The sequence below is a fragment of the Botryllus schlosseri genome, chromosome 4 (assembly GCF_051294905.1).
Source record: "Botryllus schlosseri isolate E-star chromosome 4, Bs_hap1, whole genome shotgun sequence".
In the NCBI taxonomy this organism is placed as follows: Eukaryota; Metazoa; Chordata; class Ascidiacea; order Stolidobranchia; family Styelidae; genus Botryllus; species Botryllus schlosseri.
The window spans coordinates 7,210,541-7,237,692 of record NC_137239.1 but is presented as its reverse complement, the minus strand read 5'-3'; the positions used below and the strand labels follow the sequence as shown (position 1 = coordinate 7,237,692).

The 27,152-nt window shown below is 39.9% G+C and overlaps 2 protein-coding genes and 1 long non-coding RNA gene across 3 annotated transcripts in view; 1 reads left to right on the top strand and 2 right to left on the bottom strand.

Annotated features, from left to right (window-relative positions):
• The window catches only part of LOC145437984 (uncharacterized), a gene marked incomplete at its 5' end in the record, with an annotated part of 459,138 nt that overhangs the window by 180,830 nt on the left and 251,156 nt on the right, over positions 1 to 27,152 (bottom strand). The window lies entirely within an intron of this gene.
• LOC145438129 (uncharacterized) overlaps positions 1 to 27,152 on the bottom strand; it is a 227,461-nt gene that overhangs the window by 136,541 nt on the left and 63,768 nt on the right. The window lies entirely within an intron of this gene.
• The window catches only part of LOC145438096 (uncharacterized), a 367,020-nt gene that overhangs the window by 331,965 nt on the left and 7,903 nt on the right, over positions 1 to 27,152 (top strand). The window lies entirely within an intron of this gene.

Below are 27,152 nucleotides of genomic sequence, written 5' to 3'. Positions count from 1 at the left end.
ATGACGGTGTTTTATTGTCAGATGGATTTCGGCGAAGTAAGTTTGAGCGCCCAGGCCAATCAAGAACCAAGGTTTCGGCGTACATGCAACGGTAATTTTCTGCGAAAATCTATTACCAGTAGCAACTTCCTGGCCACCTTCGACTTCAGGCCATTTGTGCACGACTTTGGGACGTCGAATTTCGGTCGGTGTATGCTGCCACCGACGAATATAGCTTATGTTTATGGCAGGGACGGGCAAAATACGGCCCGTGGGCCTGATCCGGCCCGTGATGAGATTTTGAGCGGCCCGAAGTCAGTTTTCTGTCTTACATGATAATGAGGCCACCAGCCACATTCTGCCGCAATCCCAATGCCGTTCAAGATAGCTTAATGGTGAAGCGTCCGGCTTCTTGATCGGTAGGTCGTGAGTTCAATCCCCGGCCGGGTCAGACCAAAGACCTGATTAGTAACACTGGTACCAATGTCTTCCCCGCTTGGCGCTCATGCGATACTGGGATAGCATGGAGGGGTGGTGCAAGACTTAGAAAGCCCTACAAGGCTATATCTGCACCTTCCTTGCCTAGCGGCATATGCACATCATGCACTCATGGTATGCATATGTACAGATCGTGTGTATGTATAACTTGAGTCGGTGTATATGCCGCAAAAAGTTCAAAGACAAAAATTAACATCATTCTTTCCACACTAATTGCTTACTATGTCAGATGATAGTGACTGTAGGTTATTCTTTAGTTCCCTGTATTCTTTGTGTTATTCGGTTATGCGTCACTGAATGAATCCAAGTTTGTCAGTTTGAGAGAGCTAGCCATGAAATCTATTGTTCTATTCGGGTCTACATGCATCGTTTGCGACCATGAGAATTTTAACAAGACAAAGCCGCGATCCAGTCTAACTGATGCCCAAGTGCAGTATTTACTAAGGAATTCTACGTCCAACATGCAGCCAGAGTACGAAGAAGAATATGTTGGACAATTTTGACAGCTGTCTCATTCACTTCAAGAAATATTGAAGTATATTGCAAAAATAAATTCTTTGAATACTGATTTTGGTCTCTATGCTTGGACCTTAAAGCTTACATTAAGTACGATATATTCCTTGTATTGGTTTATAAATCCACGACCAATGTATCGATTCAGGAATCCGACCCGCCAGGTACCTAATTATCTGTTGTTAAGCCCGCCGATTAGAGAAGTTGACCGCCCCTGGTGTATAGGCTATGTGAGGTACAAAACCTAACCCAACCCTAACCGTAAATTTGACCCCCATCCTCGAGTGTCCAATGCTATTGTGTCTCATTATGATATGTTCACGTCACCTTAAATGTGACAAAACACGATAGCTACAGATAGCCCTCCATGTATCGATATACAGATATTAGGGTCAAGCCGACAATAGCGGTGCTCAGATTAAGTGTGCGACAAAGTATTTCAGTTTCAGAGGTGGTCAAATTAGTCATCGTAATCGATTTACAAGTAAGTAAAATGTATGCATTGGATGCCTATGATTTTACCAAAAAACCGAAAACTGTCAAGCAAAAGTAGAAGTAGTCTAAAGTCATAACCTCTTTAAGAAGTAGGGCAAGTAGGTATAATCTACTTGACGCACTTGGAAACGAAGAACTACTTTGTTACTGACCACTTCTGCTCAGTTTCAATCAATGGATATAATCGTGTGGGTAGTTCATAAAGCACAATTCTCATCGTGTGACGTGTATACCACACAGTGTAACCAGTGTTGAAAAACAATCAAGAAAATAGTCATGTTTACCAGATGTTGTCACTATAAATATATTTTGTCCAGTTGAATAAAAATTGTCAAGTATCGTTTTAAACAAATAACTCTATTGTTTTGTTTTGGTGTCCGATGTAACAAAATGATGTCGATGTAATAATTATCTAAAGTCTGATAAGCTCATGTAGGTCTACTAAATCTTCGAGGCTTCCACCCCCCTCCCCCAATATCTAACTCTGGAATACGATTCTCGGAGCCTGCACTTGGATAGACTCATAAAATCTACAAAAACATTGACTGCTATTCTAATATGAGCTGCGACAAGGATATTTAACAACATGGTTTGAAAGAATATCAATGACAGTGCCACCTTCCATTCCTCATATCTGGTCTAGATTCCTGAAGTATAGCTAACAAATTCGTTTGTGGAAATCAGCGCATGGTATGGAATGGAATGACACTTTTCCATAATCCATACACGTCCCAATCGTTCCATACCATATAAGGATTTTCCATACCATAGCAACATTCTTCCATTCCTTATTTGATACTTTTTCCATACTTTCGCAGCTTGCCCAACATCTTAATTGATATTCTATTTTTGATATGTGGAGATGTTCCGGCGTTTTTATTGTAATTATTTTGGACGAAGTTATCCAATTAAACAGCCCTGATGCACCAATGATATCCCCAGTTTCTTTATGTGATATGTCGTCAGCAATGCATGTTGCCTAATCATCGAATACGGAACGCATAATATATTACCACGGGATTATTTGGAAATCACAACAGAAACTAATGACATGTAAATCTAGTGTAGTAACGCACATCGACAAAAGTACATGAACTAAAGGTATTGTGAAATTAGAAGATTGGTTCCAAGCCTTACTTTCTTTATTCCCCGCGACCTGAAATCTATATTTCCACCCTTTAAAATAGCTCCCTTCAATAAAATTTGATAAGACTTTGTTTTTAAAGATTTGCTATTGGTGAAAGTTAAGACTCCCAGAATGGAATAGCACGCAATAAAATTAATGAGCAGTGAACTTGTAACCGTAAACGCAATCTTACGCCTCCTTAAAATGTATGTGTAAGCCGACAGAAAAATAGGAAAGGCTTGAAATATTTCCAACTGTAGCGAGGTAGCGTCAATTTACATGTGTAAATGCCAAATAGTCCATGGGTCAGATATACTTCCTGCTGTTGACCAATTCTTGCGTATGGTAGATATAAGCCGCTATAAGCTAAGTAAGGTAGATATAAGCCACCATCTTCGGGCTGGCGAACCCGTTGCAAAAGTGACTTCGTTACATGATTTTATCTCGTGACCTCCAGTCTGCTATGTCAAAAGATATTGAGATCGCCCAAACGTACTAAACTAAAAGACGCTCACGATATAAAATTGGTATTTCTTCACTGGAAATAATATTTCCCCGCGGGATGGAATTTGTCGTGTGGGGTTCAGATTGTCAGGTCAAGAACATTCGGCGCTGCCATTCAGGCGCCTATGGACAATTAAACATATATGTAGGCCTATATATATAGAAGTTTTCCGTTAGCGCAAGGGCAGTCCTGTTCGGCCAAGGTTTTCTCGCTGCGGATAGTTCTGGCACACTTGTTGGAGTCGCCTGTTGCATGGCATAAAACTTTATATGACTTGGTGCGTCGCGACGCGCTAATGGACGACGCCGGAATGTCCATTTTTCCAAATCATTCGTATTTTTTCTTGGGGGAAGAGTACCCGATAATCAATATATTTGGAAACTTTAAATCCCGCCTAGCATGAATAAATTCTCGAATTTACGCTAATTCACGAAATCATTTTGAGCCCCTTTCGGGCTCGCCTCCCCCAATTGAGAGGTTTGGGGTGCGGCAGTTACGGTCTTGACAATGCTAGTTATATCAAACTGCTATTGCGTTATGATCATCCAACCAAAGCGCAGATAATTATTTCCAAGTTCAACAAATTGATAAAAATATTCATGTAAGTTATACATTTTCAGAGTCATCGATTTTTAGACTCCCTTGGTAGTTTACGGAGTCGAAGTTATGATACATGAAATACAAGTTGTAACGCGACAGCGGTCGAATATCAATATTTAGATTGGAATAACCATTGATAATATTATTTCCTTCATATGCGCGCTGCGCAACTTTTTTGTCTTCAAATAAATGTCGACCCGGTGGGCATAAGTCATGAATCTTAATTTGAGATTTGGACACCGACAGTGAGTGATTTGCTAAGGTATGCAATCAATTAGACAAATCGAAAGTAGGATCATTGTCATGATTCCGACAAAACTGTCAAAGTATTGAAAAAGTATAAAAGTATGGAAATACCATTCTTGGGAAATTTCCATACCATACAATAGTTTTACTTTCCTATATTCCATACCGAAATTTCGTTCCATACCATCCCACACATCCATACCATACCATACGGCGCCCTGGTTAAAACAACTACATGTTACAATAAATAATGATCATTGACAAGTTAACGTGCATGCCAGGCCAGCTCAACTTCTAATGCTGATACTCCAGCTAATTTTAGATATCAAATTTATTGCCAATGCGAATACTGCTGGTTAGATAATGATAAGGAAATGGTGAATGTGCATGGTGCACATATGCTAGAAATTTTTTATTGGCCAATACATTTTTTACTGATTTTAAAACATTGATGACTGATTTCATATGAATGCTTACATTTATTTGTTCCCATTAGATATCACTCGCATCATTTCCTGTAGGACTGCCATCACAATCGTAATTCAACCTCCTTGAAGCATATTCATTCAACAATTAGTAATCGTTCACCGACTTTCACTGGAGCTTTAGCGTGTACGTATGATGAACTAAACTGAATAAATGCATTGAAAAGTGTAATAGTTCTATATTTTATCGGGATTTGCATTCTCCAACATTGCATATCGCGACGGTATGGGTTTGCTGGGCTGAAAGGTTAAGGTGAAAATCATCACGATATTATATGGGGGATTAGCATTCTACCATAAATGGTGAAAATGTGAATCACCTTATACGAAGGATAACTGCACCATTTGAATTTCCAAAGATTGTATGATAATTCTAAACAAGGGCTGGCCAACCTTTTCGGTCAAAGGGCCACATTCGATTGACGAACTTTTGCGCGGGCCACTATCATAGGTCAATAATATTGTCACTTGACTATATTGCGGGCCTGCTGTATATCACTGGGCTAAGTTTGCGAGGACTGAGCTATTTGGCGCATGGACATAATCATATCGATATCGAAAGCTGTGACCAACATGCGCCAATCATTTCGTGCCTAGGTTTCATGGTAGACGGTCTTACTGCGAGCGCAAACGCAAGGTGCCAAGGTCGCAAATGTTGAACGACACTTTGTCTCGTAATTGCGAATATAGTTAGACTCAATCTGATACATTAGGTGTTCTTCCATTTTCGCAAAAAGGCAACAATATTAAAACAAGAAATCGAGTGACAACATATTGCGCTTAGCTTGTAGAAAATTTTTGCCTTTGATAAATCTATCGCAAATTATTCTGCTCTATTGTAGTGTACGAAGATATACCAATATGTGAATGGCTGATGGATCTGTCAATGCGTTACTACTGATATTTTAGTCATCACATCTCAAGTATTGCGGCCTGACTAATCAAATTGTTGGTTGACCATGCAAGCTCAAAATCTGTGCAATCCATTTTTGATGATATTAGAAATTTCGGAAATTACCTCGCGGGCCACTCAAAACCTTCTCGCGGGCCACGGGTTGGCCGGCCCTGTCTAAACAAATTGCCATCATAACAACACGTTCACTGGTATTAGCCGACCGCAATTACCCGCATGATCCGAAATAATGGGATTCGAAGATACGAAACGGTACGGTGCGGGAACGATACGGCTCCAATAATGGGAATGCAGTTTCACATTTTGTGATTTGGCCTGTGGCAGAAGTGGGGGTGTAGGGATTGGATTCCCCCTCGGATATACTTAGACTTAGATCACTATAAAAATGGTCGACTTGAAATTTAGAACCATGATCGTTGAATCTCAGAATCGGAGTATGGCACTAATGCGGGTACATATAAAATTAAAAGCAACCTGTTATTCCGGACGAGATTTTGCAGGCACGGTCTTAAACAGTAGGTGTGCTGACAAGGTAATAATTTAGGTTCCTTGAAACGATCCAAACACACCGGACAATCGAGAAGTCCTTCAATCCCAGCCATTACAGGTCACGCAGTATTGATCACGATCCAAACCGCCTGCACGAACGATTTGAGTGCCTTATTTTGTCTAATATAGCTAATGAATCTAATGAACATAGGGGTAATTATGTGTCAAGTAATTTTTACATCCATCTAGTTAGACGATTAGTTCCCAGATTGTGTCAGCTTGGAGCGCATTGAAAAGATGATGAAATATTTACGAGAGAAAAAAAGTTGCATCAAATAAAATTACATCCAATTATCTTGTGAAAAAGGGTGGTTTCGTAAATAATTTGAGCTTCTCTTCCTTTTCTCCTGGAAGGTAGCTTTACGATCCACTGCTTCCGACTGGATTCACTATATACCTATCGCAGCAATAAACCCGTACTGAACATATATTTTACGCGTTTGCTTGTACTGGGGTGTTTCTTTCCGTATCGATGTGTTAACTTTATTTAAATAAATTCTCCCTAATTAGCTTGTTATTTACGATTACACAGACTGAGATCATGGTGAACAAAATTACTCAAAATAGTATAAATCCTTGACCGATCGGGAATCGAAGTCAGGTCTTCCCCGCCATCAGAAAGGAGAATGTCAGTATCCTAAACTTGTTATTTCATATTTCATCAACATTATTTGTTCGCAGCCTACGTAAGAATCAACTTAACATATCCAGATGCCATAGTAGGTATGTAGGGAAAATACCTTACATGAAGGGAAGGGGAATGGAAATACATTGCATGACATGAGTAAGTGAAATATTTCCCACTACACTACTTGTTTATTGTCGCAACTCCACGATACCGACGGTTTGCAAAGGCGATGGCGCAATGTTTAACTGCGCTGCGAATGTCATATTGTTAGCCAACTCACCAAACCTTGAATTGGGAAGACTGATACAGATACAGGTACTAGTTAATAATTAAACACGAGCAAATATGCCAGACATTGCTTGGATCTATATACGGAAAGTGGGAAGTATCTAAGTCGAGCCGCGTGGATATAACCCTGAGAATATCGGTATTAAGATTTCAGATTGGATAATCCAAGTTCATTTCCGACCCCATAACTAATTTCGTCGCAGCATGCCTACATCCAAGTCCAAATCCAGAAATGGCCGAGATTTGTTCAACGTAGCATAAAATTTGAAAGTTTCAGAAATGTCCTATCCAAGTATACAAAGCATACCACCGTTTTCAGATATGCTGTGGTAGTTAATTCAAAATGAAAGGTCCTCGGTAGTCGATGGGTCTTTAAACGGGATTAGGTAGACATGCAATATTTGAATAAACGATTATGTAGAAGACTTTTAACACCCAGAACTACACGAGGTATGTGACAGCACTACAACTCAATCAGTACCAAATTTCATTGAGATCCATAGGGAGGGGTTCATCATCCCCCTACCACAATAACATCGAGTAAGGAGTTTTTACATGCAGAGCCGGATTCTCGTCAAAAATATGCTGTGGACTCTACAATGTTCAATGAGTTTCATGATTGATGGACATATTTGCACTTTAAACCCGCATGCACAAGCGAAGTTACTACATATCAACGATTGAAGGTAGGTATATGGATATATAAAATACGGATTTCAGAATCAGTGGAATATTATAGCATTAGATTAATGCCAGTAAATATAAATTCCAAGCTGGTTTTGATGAATTTACGCTATCATAACTGAGGCTAAGCTCGTCTAAGCCTCACAAGTCCTTTCCCGCTGTATTTGCGTGCTTTTGCGTGAAAGACGTTAAAAATTAGTCTTTCTCGAACATCGATAGAAAATTTTCACAATTATCTTTCACTAATCCTGACGACATTTCAGACACTGACTCACTTTTCTCCCATGATCGCACAACGCTACAGTGTAGGGGAATAGTCACTATCGTCATGTAGGATATGTAACAGCACCATAAATCTATTCGTTCGAAATTTCGTGGTGATCTAGCGGGTATAGGATTGAAAATCCCCTATAAACCAAAACTCGAATGAACAGTTTCTATACGCGTACCCGGATTATTGTGAGATGACTGATAAAACGGTTCAGCAGCCGAGTTTATGCCTCCACGCAATATATATGTTGTAGCGTGTTACCTCATGATCACCTGTAAACATTAGACATCGTCACTAAATAAATATCCAAATACCAGACCACCATATATTTTTGCGGGTCTCCGCTGGTAGAGGAATATATAGCTGTTCCAGCAAATTGTTCTGAGTATAGCACTGTGGTTTCATATCAGTGAGTTTCAACATTTTTGAGCGCCGTCAGCCAGACTTGTACAAACTGTACTGGAAGCGCAACTAGAACTAGATCTAGAACTACTCAATTTTTTAAATCCGCAACTAAAACTAGAACTAAAACTAGAGCTATCGACCTTCAATAATCAATAATAAGTGTTTCTTGACCGGTGGTCCGGGAGCTCAATGTAAGTAATGTATTAAATGTGTTGTTAGTGTGCAATGTGGAAGACTTTAGTTTTTGTGACTCACTGAAAATTAGGGGTTCCACTAAATCTTGTAGATAAGCGTAGGGCCCACCTGGGTATTCTACGGTCCGGGGGAATGTAGGACTGCGAAAAGTTGCTTAGGATTTTGAATTATAGATTTAAATGTGTACTAAAACATAAGCGGAATATAAATTGAACCGGAATTGCGTTCACTGTGAAGCAGTGTTGGGATGACTCGAGTCATGACTTGACTCGAGTCAGACTCGAGTCACCTTTTTCGTATGACTTGACTTGACTCGAGTCACCTTGCTAAAATGACTTGACTTGACTTGACTCGGCGTATCAGAAATGCGGATTGACTCGTGACTCGGAGCAAAATTCACGAGTCAATTTCGAGTCATCAAGCAATCGATGTCGATAAAAATCATTGTGTCTTGCATATGTTCGGATTGTACGCGAAACGCTGGTGTAACCCGTGAGAGCGACAAATCATTCAATGATTGTGCTTTTTCCTAAACCTCCATTGTTCTCACTCAAATATATTGATCGGAAACGAAGTGATCGAAGCTTACAGCTTACGCTGTCGTAAACTACTATAGTAAAGTAATTTAATAGCAAAATGTCTATTTCTGTTCTCTGTTCTCAACTTAACCAAACTCGTTTTATTGAAATTGAATTATAATATAGTTTATATAGTCCACAGCCATTAGCGCAGGCCCGAATTGTATCAATTTGTAACTGGTTAGTGTATTGCATCTTATCAATTCGTTTCTCTATTCTCTATTTTGGCTGGTAACTATAATCCGAGGCTATGCTATTACTTATGTAGTTTAGCATTTCTACGTATATGTGAGCAATAAAGTGCCTTCTTGCGTTTATATTTAACTCTATATTCGTTCATGAGTCCAGAATCAATGACCAACAATCTTTATTTCTGACAGCTAGCAAAATGCAATGACGTAAGCATGCCTTGTACTTCGAACAGGCAACTTGACTTGAATTGTGACTTGACTCGTGACTTGACTTGACTTGACTCGACTTGACTCGAGTCACCTCCAAAAATCGATTGACTTGACTTGACTCGAGTCACCTTCGAAAATCGATTGACTTGACTTGACTCGAGTCAAAATGTGCAATGACTCGAAATGACTCGTGACTCGAAGGTAGTGACTTGATCCCAACGCTGCTGTGAAGGCTGTTTAGTGTTTGTTTGTACGCCGTGGTCACGTAGCCTGTTCGACGTATGCGTAATCTATGATCAAAATAAGGTCGATATAACATGGATTAATTTAAGTCGGGATTATGACATAAGCAGACAGTAACTCGGCTATGACGCTGCGTGAATACGAATTCGGAAAACCTGTAAGTAAAACTACGAATATACAGGAAGGGTAAACCAATCTACACATCGCCCCGGATAGTGAACAAGCTGTAACGTCCCATAGATTTTAGTGTCTCGATAGAAGGACCTGTCTAGGGGTTGGTGTGATTAACAATGTTCTTGTTTACCTTTGATTTGAAAAATTATGTTGGATAAACAATATTCTAACTTCCTAATTGTCTAATAGTAACACATCCACCCAAGAGCCTGTGTTAACAACGCAATTCAGTGGTTTCCATTTAGAACTTACTAGAAATTAAAAAAAACGCATAATATAGCGCAAAATTTTGAGTTAGCTCACCAATGTATTTCTTGCTTGTCGTGCTCAGAAAAATAGTTGCCCATGCAGGACTTAGGGATTCCCAAGTCAACAAAGGTTGGGGACAGGACAGGACTGGCTTTCATTATCCTGGGCAGGGAACACATCAATTTTTATTTTATTGGTAACATCAGACACTGAATAGACATTAAAAAAGGTTTCGAGTTTGATATAGGAGAGGTTTCGACCCCCAACACCCACCCGCTGGCTATGCCACTATTACCTGTGATTGCTCTGAGCGAGCTATGGCTGCACGTGCACAGTCATCATCCAACAGAACACCGGTATCTCATTTCTCGCAAAACGACGAAACGTGTTTTATAGTTGTTCCGCAACTAATATTTTTTCAAGTGTGCCACTAGAACCACAACTAGAACTACTCATATATGTGGCGATCGTTTATATATAATCGAAGGACGGATGTACAAGTCACGACCACGTATTTCAAGGAATGTAGCTACAGAATTCGAAATACAAAAAGAAAACCGGATTGCCACATATCCAGTCTGATGTTATTTTCAGGAAAGACCTTTCGTTGTTTTTTATCACTGATATGCACGAGGCAGAGTGCGGTTGCTCTATAATTGAGCTAAATTTGAACCACAACTTTGAGGGGTACGCGAGGTCTGCGATGACAAAAAGGTAGAGAACCACTGCTCTAGTTGGACGAAGGGGTACAAAATCCATATGTTTGTTTTAATACTCCCACCTGATGGCTTGGATAGTGAGGAGGCACATTAGAGCACAACCATATAATACGCTGCTCCTATTTGTGTTCTATTCTTTTCCTCATTTTCCGTGTCGCGAGTAAATATAAGAAGAGCAAAGAAAGTCACGATACAATGTATTCGGATCTTTATCACTATCTAACTTGAAAATTTGTAGCAGTTCAATAATAACATCAACGAGGTGACCTTGTATATGTAAAAACCATATCAGACTTCAACTCTGCTGTACCGATCGGGAATGGAGAAGCATTCGAACCAATTTAAATGACACCCAGGAATTCCAAATCATACGTCGACATACAATTACAAGGCCATAGCAGTAAGAACGGACGGTCGTTTAAATGTCGGTATATTGAATACCCTAAAATCAAACTCAATTTATGGAGTTATATGCGAGAAAGCAAGCTGATCATTCGTTGTAACTACAGAAGAAATGCTACCGACGATCCGTTGAACGCAGAAAATTGATCTGAATGAATATGCACATATTGTTATGTTAATATTTTTCTTTATTATCGGTGAAACTGTTAAATACAGATATAATCCGGGGAGCAACCTGCCCGCAAAGGAGAATAGCGGGATTGGAGTGAATTTTAGAAATTTCAGTAATACAGAATTACGGAATTGCGGTAGATGAAGAATTCGCAAGCGTTGCCGAGCAGAGGTAGAGATGATTGAAAATGAAGAATCGAAATTACAGGAATTGCGCCTTGATTTACGCGCACAAATGTAATTTTACTCCACTGGTGCATTCAAGAAGAATAGGCACAGTGCGCAATAACGCGATCGTTTAGATGATGTCTAATCGAACGTTTCCCGGAATCTGTTGGATATTTCTCATGAGTTTTTGCTAACGACCCATGAAGCGCCAATGACGACCGGTTAAATATTTATTTTGCATCGCCACATATTCTGACATTCCACTGTGAGGTGTGTGTATTTCGATTGTTTTTCTGATTCTTTTTGTAGTATGTTGTGATCAGATGGGACGGTCAGCTCAACGAATAAGCATACTCTTTTATTTTTTAGTTTGATTACCATATCTGGGAGGTTGCTCATGATTTCGCGGTCAGTTGTAACTTGTACATCCCACATAATTTTTATCGTTCGTTTTGTGTTGCGAGATATCGTAAAGGTACAATTCACAGCTACAACACCAAAATGTCGAATTTCTGCTTTGGTCCCATTCGCAACAACTACTGCACATGAATATAGCGTAGGACGGTCCTCTTCCAACCTTTTCATTGTGGTACTCCCTCTTAACGTTTACGGAAAACTCGCACACCGTTGACACAGATTCCGTAGTAAGCCTAATTCATGGGAGTTGTTCAACGTTGCAATTTACGGACATATAACGATAACATATAGGGCCACGTCTCAGCGACGAGTCTTCATCACCGCTCAGGCCAAGTATAAATGTTAGGAAAATCAATTGGGATCGCCTTCCAGTCGCGCTGGGCGCATTTATTTTTCAATCTCTACGCGAATTTCGACGATAATATTAGTAGTTTCACATATACATTACTGTCAAATTTGAACCCATTCTCAGCCCATGTGATTAACCTGCAGAGCTGATAGAGGGATGTATTTGATTATTTTGGGCACAAAATCATTGATGATGCACTTCCACTTTTTATTAACCACTATATTGTAGGATGTTATTTCTTGAAATACCATCAGTATTGCCGGTGTGGTCAAAATTTATTGGAATCACTCAAACGTAAGAGAAAAACGTTCATTCGTGAGACGAACAAGATTCTAACTTGGTATTTCGTTATGGGGCGAATCCTTATCCTCTCCCATTTGTACGGTGGGTTCACAATACAAGGAGCCTATTATATTAAAAAAAAGAAATCCCAGTCACCCTGAATCGTGATAAGCATAAATAAATTTTTCAAATTGAATTAAAATTTCGCAAATATTTGTTAAACACTTCGTTGGAACAAATTGCATATTGACTGCCGCTATAATTTGATTATGTGTGCACTAGGGTTGTTCATATTTGAAAAATTGTCAGGAAACTTCGATGCTTGTGACCCAAATGAAGGTTTAGTACATAAAAACACTTTTATGAGCATTTTGGTCATCTTCGTCGTGATCTTCTATCCCCGAAAACCCCCAAAGATCCACGGGGCAATTCTCCTTACTACTGGATATGCAGTGTTGACCACGTCACCGGTTTATAACTTTTGTGACGTTATCAGTTGAAAACGGCTGTGTAGAGTTGATATATTGCAATAAAATAGCCATGATTTCAAAATTGTACTTAAATGCAGTCCCATAAAGGCCACATGCATAACGGTTTCACTCTGCACAAACTGTCTATCATGCTCATGGGAATCATGTATCGGTTGCACCATTGACATCGGCTTGTTTTGGATCGTACATTGAAGAAGCGCCGTTGGGTTGCAATTCGTGAACAAATACTGATATTCCCAGCTAGTTTTCAGCCATAAGATATTATTCCAAGGTATGTAAGGTCAGTAATACTTTTCTCAACTTCAAATCATCTGTAAAATACCGAGTTATCTTATTTTATGGTAGACTGCAATTTAGTTGCAGAAGAAAGTCTGAAACAAAGCGGATATGGGTTTTGCGAACCAACCATGAACAAGATTCAGGTCTGCCCACTATTTGGTCTGATATTCTGGTCACTATTCGGAGGGATATTTATCTGAGTGTATTAGTCACTCCAAGTAACCGACTTTAGATGAGGTTCTACTACACCCGCCATATCTGAAAGAAAATTGTCCCGGAACTACCACAACGCAGGACTGTGTCCTTCTAACTGTTGAAGAGGTTGACCACGTATGGAATATGACAAGAATATCTATAAGTAGGCTTACCATACGTCCTCTTTTAAGAGGATTTGTCCTCTTTTTTGACTTTTTTGAAAGTGTCCTCGGAGGACGCCCTTTTGTCCTCTTTTTTGAGATTTTGTCCCCTTTTTTGAAAATTTAGGCAGATTTAGAGCAAATTGCGAGTGATATGCCGCATATTAGCACAGAAGTGAAGCTCCGGCGGGTATTTCGGAGTGAAAAACGGTGATTTCAGCTCTGAGCAGAAGTGAAGACCTTTTTTTTTTTTTAGTCATCAACCTGACAATGTGGAGTAAAAAACGTTATTTTGAGCTCTGAGCAGAAGTGATGACCTTTTTTTTTTTTTTTTTTTTTTTTAACCGATCACAAAGTGGGAAAAATGAACCGCTATTTGAGAATTTCACTCCGGTTTTGCATGTTGCAAATTTCTGAAAAAGTGTCCTCTTTTTTGATTTCCAAAATATAGTAAGCCTACTATAAGGCAAGCGCTGAACATTGTGTTGATGCATTGTTTCAGGCAGTCTTCTTCAACTATATTGCAGTCTACCATAAAGTAAGATAATTCGGTATTTTACAGATGATTTGAAGTTGAGAAAAGTATTACTGACATTACATACCTTTGAATAATATCTTATGGATGAAAACTAGCTGGGAATATCAGTATTTGTTCACGAATTGCAACCCAACGGCGCTTCTTCAATGTACGATCCAAAACAAGCCGATGTCAATGGTGCAACCAATACATGATTCCCATGAGCATGATAGACAGGTTGTGCAGAGTGAAATCGTTACGCATGTGGCCTTTATGGGACTGCAGTTAAGTATAATTTTGAAATCATGGCTATTTTATTGCAATATGTCAGCTCTACACGGCCGTTTCCAACTGATAACGTCACAAAAGCCATAAACCGGTGACGTGGTCAGCATTGCATATCCAGTAGTAAGGAGAATTGCCCCGTGGATCTTTAGGGGGTTTTCGGGGATAGAAGATCACGACGAAGGTGACCAAAATTGCTCATAAAAGTGATTTTATATACTAAACCTTCATTTGGGTCACAAGCATCGAAGTTTCCTGACAATTTTTCAAATCTGAACAACCCTAGTGTGCACCGTCGCAAAATTATTGTTGTACAGCTATTTGCGGCCGCATGTTCGCTGGTTGGCAACTCCTGGCCTAATCGAAATAAAGATGAGCATGGCTGCAACAGTGCAACGAATAAGAAATGCTAAATACTAATCGGAGATCGAGGTTACTGAACCAAGATCTAACACAGTGACTCTCAAATCGACCCCCCCTGATACTCCCTGCCTGCGCCTGCGCAATTACGTATAGGGTGCGCTATTTGTAATCATCTCGCAGAAAGTGCCAATTCAAAATAACAGAGCTATCGCGACTGCTTTCTAAAGAATCAATATAGACAGATATCGTAAGCTGAACACATGCTAAATCCACTTTGTTCAACCACAAAAGGAACCGACAGAGAAGGATCTGTATATGACATCACAGGAGGAATGTAATTTACAATTTGCGTACCGCTGATATGAACAACTTGTTACGAAGCGTAATCTTACCTATTTATTTTGATAGCTATAGTCATTGGTCCGAATATAATATGATCGATTGAAAAGATCATCGCTCTTCCAAATATGCCGGACCTGACGTGTGGAACGGTTTCCCGCCGGCCATCCGATAGTCGTAGTCCACGTTCCAGTCGAAATGCAAGCAATTACTACTAAATAAACGCTAGTCCGTCCTCAAAATTACCGGACCACGACCTGACCTATTTATATTGTCTTCAATGACATGCCACCCTATTTTTTTGTCGCTTGCTTTTTTCGATACTATCTTCATTAACTTTTCATGACGTGTGGATGCCTCCTCTTTACATGGCCTAGGCCAAGGTGGGTGCCTGATTCCTACGACTACTCCAAGTCGTTTCGACAACTTCCTGTCTTCCATTGTATTTCATTTTCATCAGGAAAAAGTACTGATCTGGCTCCGGCCACAAATGAAAAAATTCGGCCGGAAATGGCTCTACACGTTACGGTGGTTCCGTGAATTTATAAATATGGCTCGTTTATTTCAGCACTGGCTTGGCGGTTAGTAGCGTGTGGTTGGTTGGAAGTTAGAAAAGTCATACTTATACCTAAAGATTCTGGCCATATCAAAAATGTACTGATGCGGCTCCGATCCAGTCCGACCAAAATTGAAAACATCCGGCCGGATATCCAATCCGGCTCCGTTGTATGCTTCGCACTACGACTTATACGATATGGAATGACCATAGTGTCCTATATGGTGTCGACACAAGCAAATCGCACGGTTCAATGAGATTGTATCACGTCACAGTTTCCATTTGGCTACAGGCAATTTGACGGTGATTTTTGACCGACTTGCCGAGCATTAAATTTGATGAATCGGGTATCAATCGAAAGCTGACGCTGTACTGCTTGCGAAAATATAAATTTTATTCCACTCATGACCCTGGAACCCCCACAATCAGCACCAAATTATTCATTGTCGAGTAGATTGGCAGTGTGACGCAACAATGCTGTCTGGCGAAACGAGAGACTAGCTCAAGAGCAAGGATGCGGCCGAGCGGCGAGAGTGGGATCAGCTGACGTCGCGGCAATAGCAATGTGCAACCGCGCCACAGAGAAATACGCTGCGCTGTTGATACTTTTTCTAAGCGCTTCGGTACAAGCGAGCACACACCAGCCTTTCCTTGATTTGTAAGGGTAGAACTGGGTCCACGGAATGTATTAGGGCCCTACCAATTTTCGCGCATTATCCTTCAGCTGATAGAGATATTTCTAGCAAGATAAATATACTTTCAAGTAATAAGATTCACTCAAGACAGCAAATTTAGATAATGTAAATACATCATATTGTAGTAATACAACTACAGTGTTGAGTTTTCACTCTAGTCCCCATAAGCACCACGTCGGTGACCCTGCCAAATTCCGAGAAGGCGAAAAAGTGCAAACTCTGTTGGGCCGAATGGACAATGGACATTCAGTTATTCACAGATGCGAAAAAAATAATGCAAATCCGTTTTACGTAAGTTACATTAGGAATATATATACAGGCTACTGAATGAATATAATTCAAATATCTGTGATACCACTGTATTACTTTTGACGCAAAAGGTCCCCGGCATTCAAAAAAACTGTTTGATGGCTGAAAAATGCTAAACCAAATTCCAACGTCAACGTTTATAGTGATATCAGATATATTCCAGTGAAAAACAAAGGTATGAATTTGGTGGTAACATTTTGGAATCATTTGGCAGGCATGGCCCGCAAACTTTCTAGTAACGGATTGAATCCGGACAGCGATACCAGTTAAATTCGACACTCCTGCTGTTAAACTTTATTCAACAATCAACATTTTACCTGCTGCATTCGCGGACCAAGTCCTACCCATACGGATCAAATAAAAGCTTGTAATGTATGCTCATGCTCCTTGCTCACACTTAACCATAAAAGCGACTATAGAAAGTATCAACACCCGCCATCAACAGCGCGACGTGTCTCTGGAGCCCTACGCAACAAGCGGGCTAAGGCAATCGATATCATAATAATCTGACATATCCAATGTAGACTACTTAGACGTAGCCTACATATCTCTATCAGCTGAAGGATATTGCGCGAAAATTGGTAGGGCCCTAATACATTCTGTGGACCCAGTTCTACCCTTACAAGTCCAGGAAAGGCTGTTGTGTGCTCGCTTGTACCGAAGCGCATAGAAAAAGTATCAACAGCGCAGCGTTTCTCTGTGGCGCGGTTGCACATTGCTATTGCCGCGACGTCAGCTGATCCCACTCTCGCCGCTCGGCCGCATCCTTGCTCTTGAGCTAGTCTCTCGTTTCGCCAGACAGCATTGTTGGGTCACACTGCCGATCTACTCGACAATGAATAATTTGGGGCTGATTGTGGGGGTTCCAGGGCCATGAGTGGAATAAAATTTATATTTTCGCAAGCAGTACAGCGTCAGCTTTCGATTGATACCCAATTCATCAAATTTAATGCTCGGCAAGCCGGTCAAAAATCACCGTCAAATTGCCTGTAGCCAAATGGAAACTGTGACGTGATACAATCTCATTGAACCGTGCGATTTGCTTGTGTCGACACCATATAGTACACTATGGAATGACTACATCCCTCGATATTGTCGTCAGTTCAACCATAGTGTCCTATATGATGCCGACACAAGCAAATCTCACGGCTCAGTGAAATTGATCCACCTCACACTTTCCATTCAACTGAAGGCAATCTGACGGTGATTTTCGACCGGCTTGCCGAGCATCAAATTTGATAAAACGGGTATCAATCGAAAGCTGCCGCTGTACTGATTTCGAAAATATAAATTTTATTTCGCTCTAGGCCCTGGAGACCCCACAATCAGCCTAGAATTTTGGAGAGTGGCATAGTGACGCAACAATACTGCGTAGTTTATGAGCAAATGATGGCTGCGCGGCGAGAGTGAGTGCTCAGCTGGCGTCGCGGCAATGATACCTCTGTATTAGTTCTGACGGAAAAGGTCTCCGGCATTAAGAGAAATCCGAAAGGTGACTGGAAAATGATAAACCAAATTCCAACGTCATCGTTTAGTTGAATCTCCTATATTCCTGACAAGGGCTAGATAGGCCTAAGCTTGGTAATAGACCATTCCAATTACAAACGAAGGTAAGGATTTGGTTTGTTTGTTTGTGGTATTCATGGTGTTTGTCGACTACTATGGTCATTTACACCAGGCCGATATTGTTCATTTTTCCCGTAACTGCCGACTTATACCACGGCCTACCTCTAGGCTTTTTGTAAGACACCGCTTAGGCAAGGAGGAGCCTATGTAAGGATTCGGTGGTGACATTTTGGAATCATATGACTGGTCCGGCCCGCAAGCTATCTAATAAAGGTTTGGATCCGGACCGCAACCCAACTTTAATTCGACGCTCCTGCTGCAAACCTTTCATCAACATTTTACCTGCTGCATTCGCGGACCAAGTCGTAGAGGAGATGTGGTACCGATGGATCAAAAATTGGAAAATGATCGCTGGCCCCAAAATGTTCAGCAGAAAACAGCAGGTCTTTTGCTGGCTCAGCACTTTGATACAAGCTCTACCTATCGCGCACATATACATGAATATCCGTCTTTTCAAAACATATTTATGGACGTTCAAAATTTTTTGCTCGAACGTGTCATCGGTCCCCACCCGGTGGGTCCAATGGCACACGACCCGGGGACCTATGACACATATACCCGAAATACCTCAGATGTGACAACTTTTCTTGCTCAGTATTATAATCTAAGCCACAGTAAGCCAAAGAAGAATGTTTGATCGCAACCGTCAAGAAATAGAATAAATATTAACTCAAATGTTGTCATAAAATCAGGTTTCGATTTAGGCTCGGACTTATAAATTTGAGAGTACATACATATTGGCCGAAAATCGACAGTGTGACTTCCAAAAACCTCGTTATAGCGATAAAACATCATATGCAATTATTACATAAAGATTTTCTGTACGTAGGCATGGTTCATTTGTTTTATGATTAGTATGCTTGATTATTTTGCTTGATTTGCCTATTGTATCATCGGTCCCCACCTCAGGAATTTTATACATGAATCGAACAAAATTCCACTCAAGGAAAGTACTGAAAAAAATAATAGGTGCCATTATATAGCCTGATACAAGCCCTGCACTTCACAATAAAAATGATTGCTGGTTTGTTCGTGTTGAAGGTTACAAAGTAAAATGTATACGTCGATATAAATTTACTTTACACCCCCCAAAACAAAAAAACATCTGTGAGAGACCCCATAGCTCGCGCACGTCGAATTTTTTTGTATGTGAGGAAAGATTTTGCCAGCAAGCAATTGTGGACAAGTTCACGGAGTGTAGTCATGGAATTATCATAGAGAATTTTCAAAGTATTTTCGGTCCCAGTGATCCATCGGTACCACATCTCCCTACCCGTGCAGGTAAAGGAGAGGCTGCATGGTAATGTGTGCTCACACTTAACGCGACTATAGAAGGTATCGACACCAGAGTTGGATCAATTACAATATTTTAATTCAATTACAATTACAATTACAATTACTTCCTTGCATGTTTCAATTACATTACAATTACAATTACTCAATACTAAAAATATCCAATTACAATTACAATTACAATTACTGTTAAACATGTAATTCTTTACAATTATAATTACAATTACAATTACTTTTAAACAGGTAATTGATTCAGTAAAGTGGTATTCTTTGACAACCGTAGCGACGTAATTGGCAACAATCTCAAGCTATTCATGTTTCATTCCTGATATGTAGAATACCCTCTAATTAAAAAAAACTCGAACGTATTCGAACTATTCCTAATCATGAGCACTGAAAACTACAAGCACAGAAAAATGTTTCAAGCGACTGTTAAGACCCAAAGATTTGAGCGACCAACAGCGAATAGGCTACAGGACAGTCAATGAAATGTATTCAAACGATTAGGCTACTCAGAGCTGAGTCACGATAATTAAATGTAATTGGTAAGGCGTCAACGATAAGGATGATACCGATAAGGTGCGTAAAATTAAAATAAATGCAAAAGGAAGGAACCTCCTGATAACTAAGAATTACAATATTTTGGTTCGCATTTACATTTTCACTCGCTCGGAAACTGTTAGATTGCATTTGATGTACATTAGGTTGCGAAAAGTTTCTGGCCCCAGTAAATTTGGCCAAGATTGGAGGTAAGATTGGGATAACATCTCTACAAATGCGTGATCAAGTTTGATGAAGCCTTGGTTGGAAACTTGATTTTTTTTTGCTATTGTTGCAACAAGCCTCGGAACCGGTCAATTAAAAAAAAAAACTTTGACCGTGGTGTAGGAAATGGTCCAACACAGGTTTCAGAAGAGTTTATTTGCTGTTCATCCATTTTTGAAACATTAGGATTTAGTTTAGCCTACTGGTTCTCTAACTTTTTTAGACGCGCCTCCCTTTATGACAGTGAATATTTCGTGCCCCCCTTATCGTCATAGCACACAATGAAACCAGAAAGTTAGCAATCCTTACATATAGTTTGATGGTATGGAAGGTTATGACTGTAGAGGAGACAACTCTCCAATACGAAATTCAGACTACACACCGCACAATAACCATAAAACGGAGGTGAATCGGACAAAGCGCGGGAAAGATTTCGGCTCGCTGGAGCCTCGTGCCCCGTTCAGATGCTTTCACGCCGTCAAGGGCACGCCTCAGTTTGAGATCAACTGGTTTAGCCTTTATTGTAATTCATAAAGTTTTCTGTTGCTACTGAAGTATGGGAAACAGTTTAGCGTGACTGAATTATCTAGTTATAACGCAGCACGCATAGAACACCGATGTAAATAGGCTAATTATTACATGTCGTGACTGTTTACTTAGGTCTTAAGGCCCCTCGTCTTCATCCTGGTTCGTACCGGATTTTCACTGGTGCGACGAATAAATAATTGAATAAATGATTATTTTATGTTGAGATTGTCAGTTTTCCATGAAAATGTAATTGAGATCGTAATTGAGCTAAATTTTGATCAAATTACAATTACAATTACATGAAAAAATGTAATTAATTACATTCAGCTCAATTACAAATTACGATTGATCCAACTCTGATCGACACCAGCTATCAACAGCGCAACGTGTCTCAGGAGCCCTACACAACAATCGGGCTAAGCCAATCGATATCATAATAATCTGACATATCAATGTATACATCTACCTAGACCAGGGGCGTCAAACATACGGCCCGCCAGGTGATTTCATCTGGCCCGCGAAGCAATTCTGAGTCGATTCAAATATAATATTCAGAATATTTCCAAGATTTTTAGTTAGAAATACTTCCATTAAATAATCTCTCAAGACGGCAAATGTCGAGTATGATCATTGTTGTTCATGTTGATATGCCACATTATAAACATCCGGCAGCGGATTTGCGGCTTCACTCTAGTCGCTATTAGGAGCTATATAGTCGGCGACATTGAAACCCAATTCCGAGAAGGCACTAAAGTGCACCCACTGAGTTCAGCGTGTTATGGACAAATGGACTGAAAACTAGATATTCACAGAAGCGAAAACGCCAATAAGAAACCGTTATATGCAGGATACATAGAGTATATAAGAGTTAACTACACTGTAAAAACAACAACCTCGATTTACCGCGAAATGTTTGGAAGCACGGTAGCCAGACATTTCGTGGTAATGGAAGACTACCGTTAGACAATGTCAATTTACCTTACACTCGTCCGGTAATCTCGCTTTACACGCCAGACTGTAATGTTACAGTCACTTCCAGTATATCCAATCTACATTTTATCCTGTATATTTGCCACTCAGACTGTAATCTTACCGCCTACCTACATACACGCTGTCTGTGTAAATCAGGATTACATACCAGCTTGTAAATTCACGTACATCCCATACCTAGCGCAAAGCAACCCGATGCTAAAATATCGCAAAAGCTTCTTCACACCCCCAAAACGACATTGGAACAAACTGTATAGTGCAGTGCTTTTCAACCTTTTTGAGCTTCATTCGCACTTTTTTTGTAAAATAAATTTCATTCGCACAAACTAACCGAATATTGTTATACAAAAAGAAGATGAAAATACAACATTTATTTGCTCAGATGTTCAACAAATTGGCTACTATCTATCTTAAGCTATTAAGTGTCTCATTAAATAGGCTACTATTTTCGCTCGTTTTGATTTCAGCCATTTCACTAAAACCCTTCTACTAGTGCTTGGATGACCAGGTCTTGAAGTCTTTTCTGCACTCCTATCCAACATACAGCGCATTTTTCAAGAGTGAAAAATGCTTGCTGGACAAAATTTTGAGATTTTGAGAGCTGACAAAAAGGTGTAGGAGGCTGCAGTATGTCGGAAGTGTGAATAACTCACCTGTTTGTGTTGAGGCTTTGCCTTATGTCTTGGAATATTAGGTCCAAATGATCAAGGAGAGTAGGCACATGAGAGCTCGCTACCTTATTATACGTTGCTCCAACTTTTTTTCGATTTCCCATTTTCCGCCTCGAGAGTATGTGGTAAGAGCAAATAAACTCACGATACTGTGTGTTCTGCTCTCTAGCTCAATCTAACTTGACAATTCATGACAGTTTAATAACGTTAAAGCCGTTTTTAGACTACCACGAAAATCTGAGTTTTTGTGGCATCTCGCGACCCGAGCCTCACCCATAAAAAGGAATTCATTTTTAATATTACAGTAGTATGCTATGATGTGACGGACATGGATGACATACAGAACGCGCACACAACAATTCTATCCAACTCAGCTCTACAAAATATGTCTGACGCACGCGATTTCAAATTATGGTGAAATGAATTCCTTTGCATGTCGCAGTTGTACTACTGTCTACTCCAGGGGTGTCAAACATACGGCCCGCGGACCGCATCCGGCCCGTCATTTTGAGTAGATTGATAAATTCCTGTCATACCCAGAACATTTCTAAAAGATGTTGAGATTTTTAGTAAGAAATACAACCAATATTTAGTTCTTCAATATAGCACATGTCGAGCATGTTTATGGGCAACATTATAACCACCAGACTAGAGCGTTGTGGTTTCTAGTCACCATTAGTACCAGGTCGCTGACTTTGAGACCCAATTGCGAGCAGGCAAGAAAGTGAGAACTCATTTCATGGACGAAAGATTAGTTATTCACAGAAGGGAAAACGCCAAGAACCCTGATATGAAGGTTACATGGAAAATATATTAGAGGTCTCCAGCCTCTAGAGAAACTCATTCGCTATATAATACTATGAAGCAAATTCCAACGACCGTGTTTCCATTCCTCACAACGCATTCGCTCGGTTGATGCCAATATATCACTAAAACGAAGGGAGCATAGAAATATGCCAACTTAAACCATCGTTAGAGCCACTGCTTTATAGGCTTATAACTAGGGCAATTTTTTTTTGACCTAAAAAACGGAAGATTTTGACCTAAAAAATCTAAATTTTGACTTTTTTTGACCTAAAAAAACTGAAATTTGACCAAATTTTGACCTCACGTATGCAAATTAGGTGTTTTCGCATATAATGTTAAAATTGTACTACTTATCTTCATTTCTGGTTGGAACTGTCTGTCCTTACAAAGTAGATTGGCCTGAAAAAAACGTTTTTGGCTCAAAAACTGACTGATTTTTACATGAAAAACTAGTATTTTAACGAAATCTGGCCCTATGAAGAATTCCAGTAGTTACATTGCGTATTCTGGTGGAAATAATTAAAATTTGTTGTAGTACAACGAAAGATCCTTTCCTACATTCTCGGGTAGAAAGTGTCTGTCCTTACTACGTAACTTGCCAAGAACGAAGAAAGAACGTTCAACAGCAGCATTTGTTGGCTGACAACACTCAAGTTGTGTGCACACTGCTGGTGACAAACCGTGTTGCTTCATTCTGACAATGTTGTCTATATCACAATTTTTCAGCTTGCGCTTCTTGATATAAGAACCATGCAATGGCCAAGCAGTCTTGCTTCAGCTAGGATATTGCGGTACGTTGACCATAAAACCATGTCACTATTTGTTTCATTTGACCATTTATGATTCACAATGAGCAGACGATGATCCGTTTACAACGGTAGGCCTATAAAGTAGGCTACAAGCTGTAAAATATCAAATGATAAGTTCACCGACAGCGCAAAATCTACGATACAAACGAAATGCAGAGGCCAAAAAATGTTTGAATTTGTAAACAATTTTGACAAATTTTGACCTAACGCTACAATTTTGACCTAATTTTGACTTTTTTTGACATGTCAAAAAAAAATTGCCCTACTTATAACTTTACTCATCCGCCCAATCCTCGTATTATTGCCAATTCCAATGTTTAAGAATAAAAGGTGCAGCTAGAATAGAACCTCCATGATCCGTAATATAATGTAACACACTATTGTGTATATACGCTGGTTAATGGAGTATTCAAATGAAAAATAAAGCGTGGATTTTGAGGTATATTTGGAATGGGGAATTTAGGTGCGGCCCGCGAGCGATCTGAAGTGTTGAATCCGGCCCGTGACGCCAGTTGAGTTTGACACCCCTGGTCTACTCAGGTTGCAAGAACGGGACTAGCCTATTCCGTGCTGACAATGGAGCATATCCATATCGAATGAATTGGCCATCCAGTATCGGTCATTTTTGGCCAAGATTTTGTCGACGCTTATGTTTTGGGACCGCATTTTATCAGCCGTTTGTTGACCAAAACTTTCCGTCTTCATGTGACCCGACGCAGAAGGGGTTGGCCTCGAAATGAATGAGTCTCATAAACGTGAACTCGCTCGTTGCACATCCCTAGTTTCTACAGTAGTTCATCCCGACGGTCTTCGACCATGTTTTCCAGAAAAACCAGTCGGGCAAATATTATCAGGAATTCTCATGATAAAGCTTATTAGCTCCAGTACCCAACACCGTGACCTTAGATTTGTAATAAATTTTTGCAATAAATTCTACAAATATTACATACATATTAACAGATAGCTCTGGCACCGTGTCGACCCAAAATTATATATTTTGCAGTCCACATTTTAATAACCCTTGAAGAGGTAAGATTTGCGTTACAGTAACCCGCAAATGGGAGTCTGTGATGATAGTATTTACTACTATCTTCGTGCCTCGCACTAATCGAACAGGTATTACGGAAGTATGATGATTGTTTAGCGAAAGTAAGCAGAAAGTCAATTTAACGGCATTTTCCCAGCCTGTCGCAGGCTCAGACGGGCTGATATACTGTAAGTCTGCCACTACACCAGCTTCCAAACCAAGCGTTTCGTTACGTAACAATTATAGTGCGAAAATATTAATTCACCACGGCTTGTGAGAGCTACGACTAGTGGTGCGTCGTAAATTAAACAAGTTTTTACAATTGCGTTGCAACAACAAAAGTTACACTGCCCTTGAATTTCCTATAAGGTTTATTTGAATTATTCCAGGTCAGAAAAATTGACAATTATTATTCGCGATTTTCATTCGCACTCATACGGGATTTTCATTCGCACTGTTCGCACCACCTTCGTCGTTCGCACTCATCCGTGATTTTCATTCGCACCGTTCGCACCATGCTCGTCATTCGCACTGCAATTTTTTTCATTCGCACAGGTGCGAACCGTCACACAGGTTGAAAAGCACTGGTATAGTGTATATTCATTCATGATTCACGATGAGAAGATTATCGATGGAAAAGTATTGCTGCTGGAGGTCTAATTCTTCTTTAAGAGACATGCAGTAACATGAGTGGTCTCCCACCATCGGCCAAACTTCCAATTGTTTCTTTTTCTCGTCCCCATTCCTTCTGTGTAGCTGGTATCTTGCAGTTTCACTAAAAAGAATTCATGCGTAAGTCGCTATATTAAGCAAAGTTCCGAACCTAGACTTGACATTATAAAGTACACCAAGACAAATAGAGTAACAAAATATAACAATTTTTGAAGTACCTGTACTGGTACATTGTGTGGTGACGGCTCCGCCTTTTACATGATTTAGCAGAGATTCATGACTTACTTTATCAAATGCAGCGGGCAAGTTATAAATAATATTGCATCTCCGTGTGGGCCAATTATTATTAGTCATGCACTTTATTGCATGCTGTTATTTCTTGACCCCCGATCAGGATTGTCCAGCGTATCGGTAGTGGAAATAAATTGAAATCGCCCAAATGTACCATAAAAAAAGTCTTTCGTGAGGAGCACATGATTCTGATTTCTGGTCAGATTTAGAATGGCGCTACTATATTAAAATCGAGAAATTAGGTTATGTTGAATCGCGTGGAGCGCGATGAAAATTTCAAGAATAATTAAAATCTCTAAAAAAATTGGGAGGGAATTTCAATTTGCATGTCGACGGATGCTAGCACATACTAATTGAATTAGGTGTTGGCGGCCGCACAAATTCCCATCTACGGCAGCAGGTTGCCCATCGCTGATCTTATGTCTTACGCCAAGTTTGAATCCGTATTCCAGTCTTTTACATTTTGACAAATTTCCCCAAACTTGTTTGAAAATAGCAAAAAAAGCATTGGACAGGACGAGGACATCAATTTGTTTCAAGGTAGGTTGCACTGAGAATAACCCTAATGCTGGTAGTGACTACAGAGAACAAGGCGTCGTTCTGTACTGCCATGCCCAATTTGATCAGTTTTGGAATTGAATTGAATTAAATTGTGTTGATATAGGGTAGCTTAATTGAGGGCGAAACCGAGCAACCTATATTGCATCTACACTGTAAATTCACAGCGTTGAATGAGACACAACATTGTGCATAGGTATATACAATATTTGGCTGACACATATTATCGGCTGAGATCTGACATCGAGAATCCGCCATGTTGTGTGCACGTCCACACATCATCAGTGAATGTCATAAGATGTGGGTTAATGCTCATATGATGTGTCTATGAGCTCACATGCATATCAGTATAGTCATTACGGACAAATTTCCTGTGGTGTCAAGCATTCATA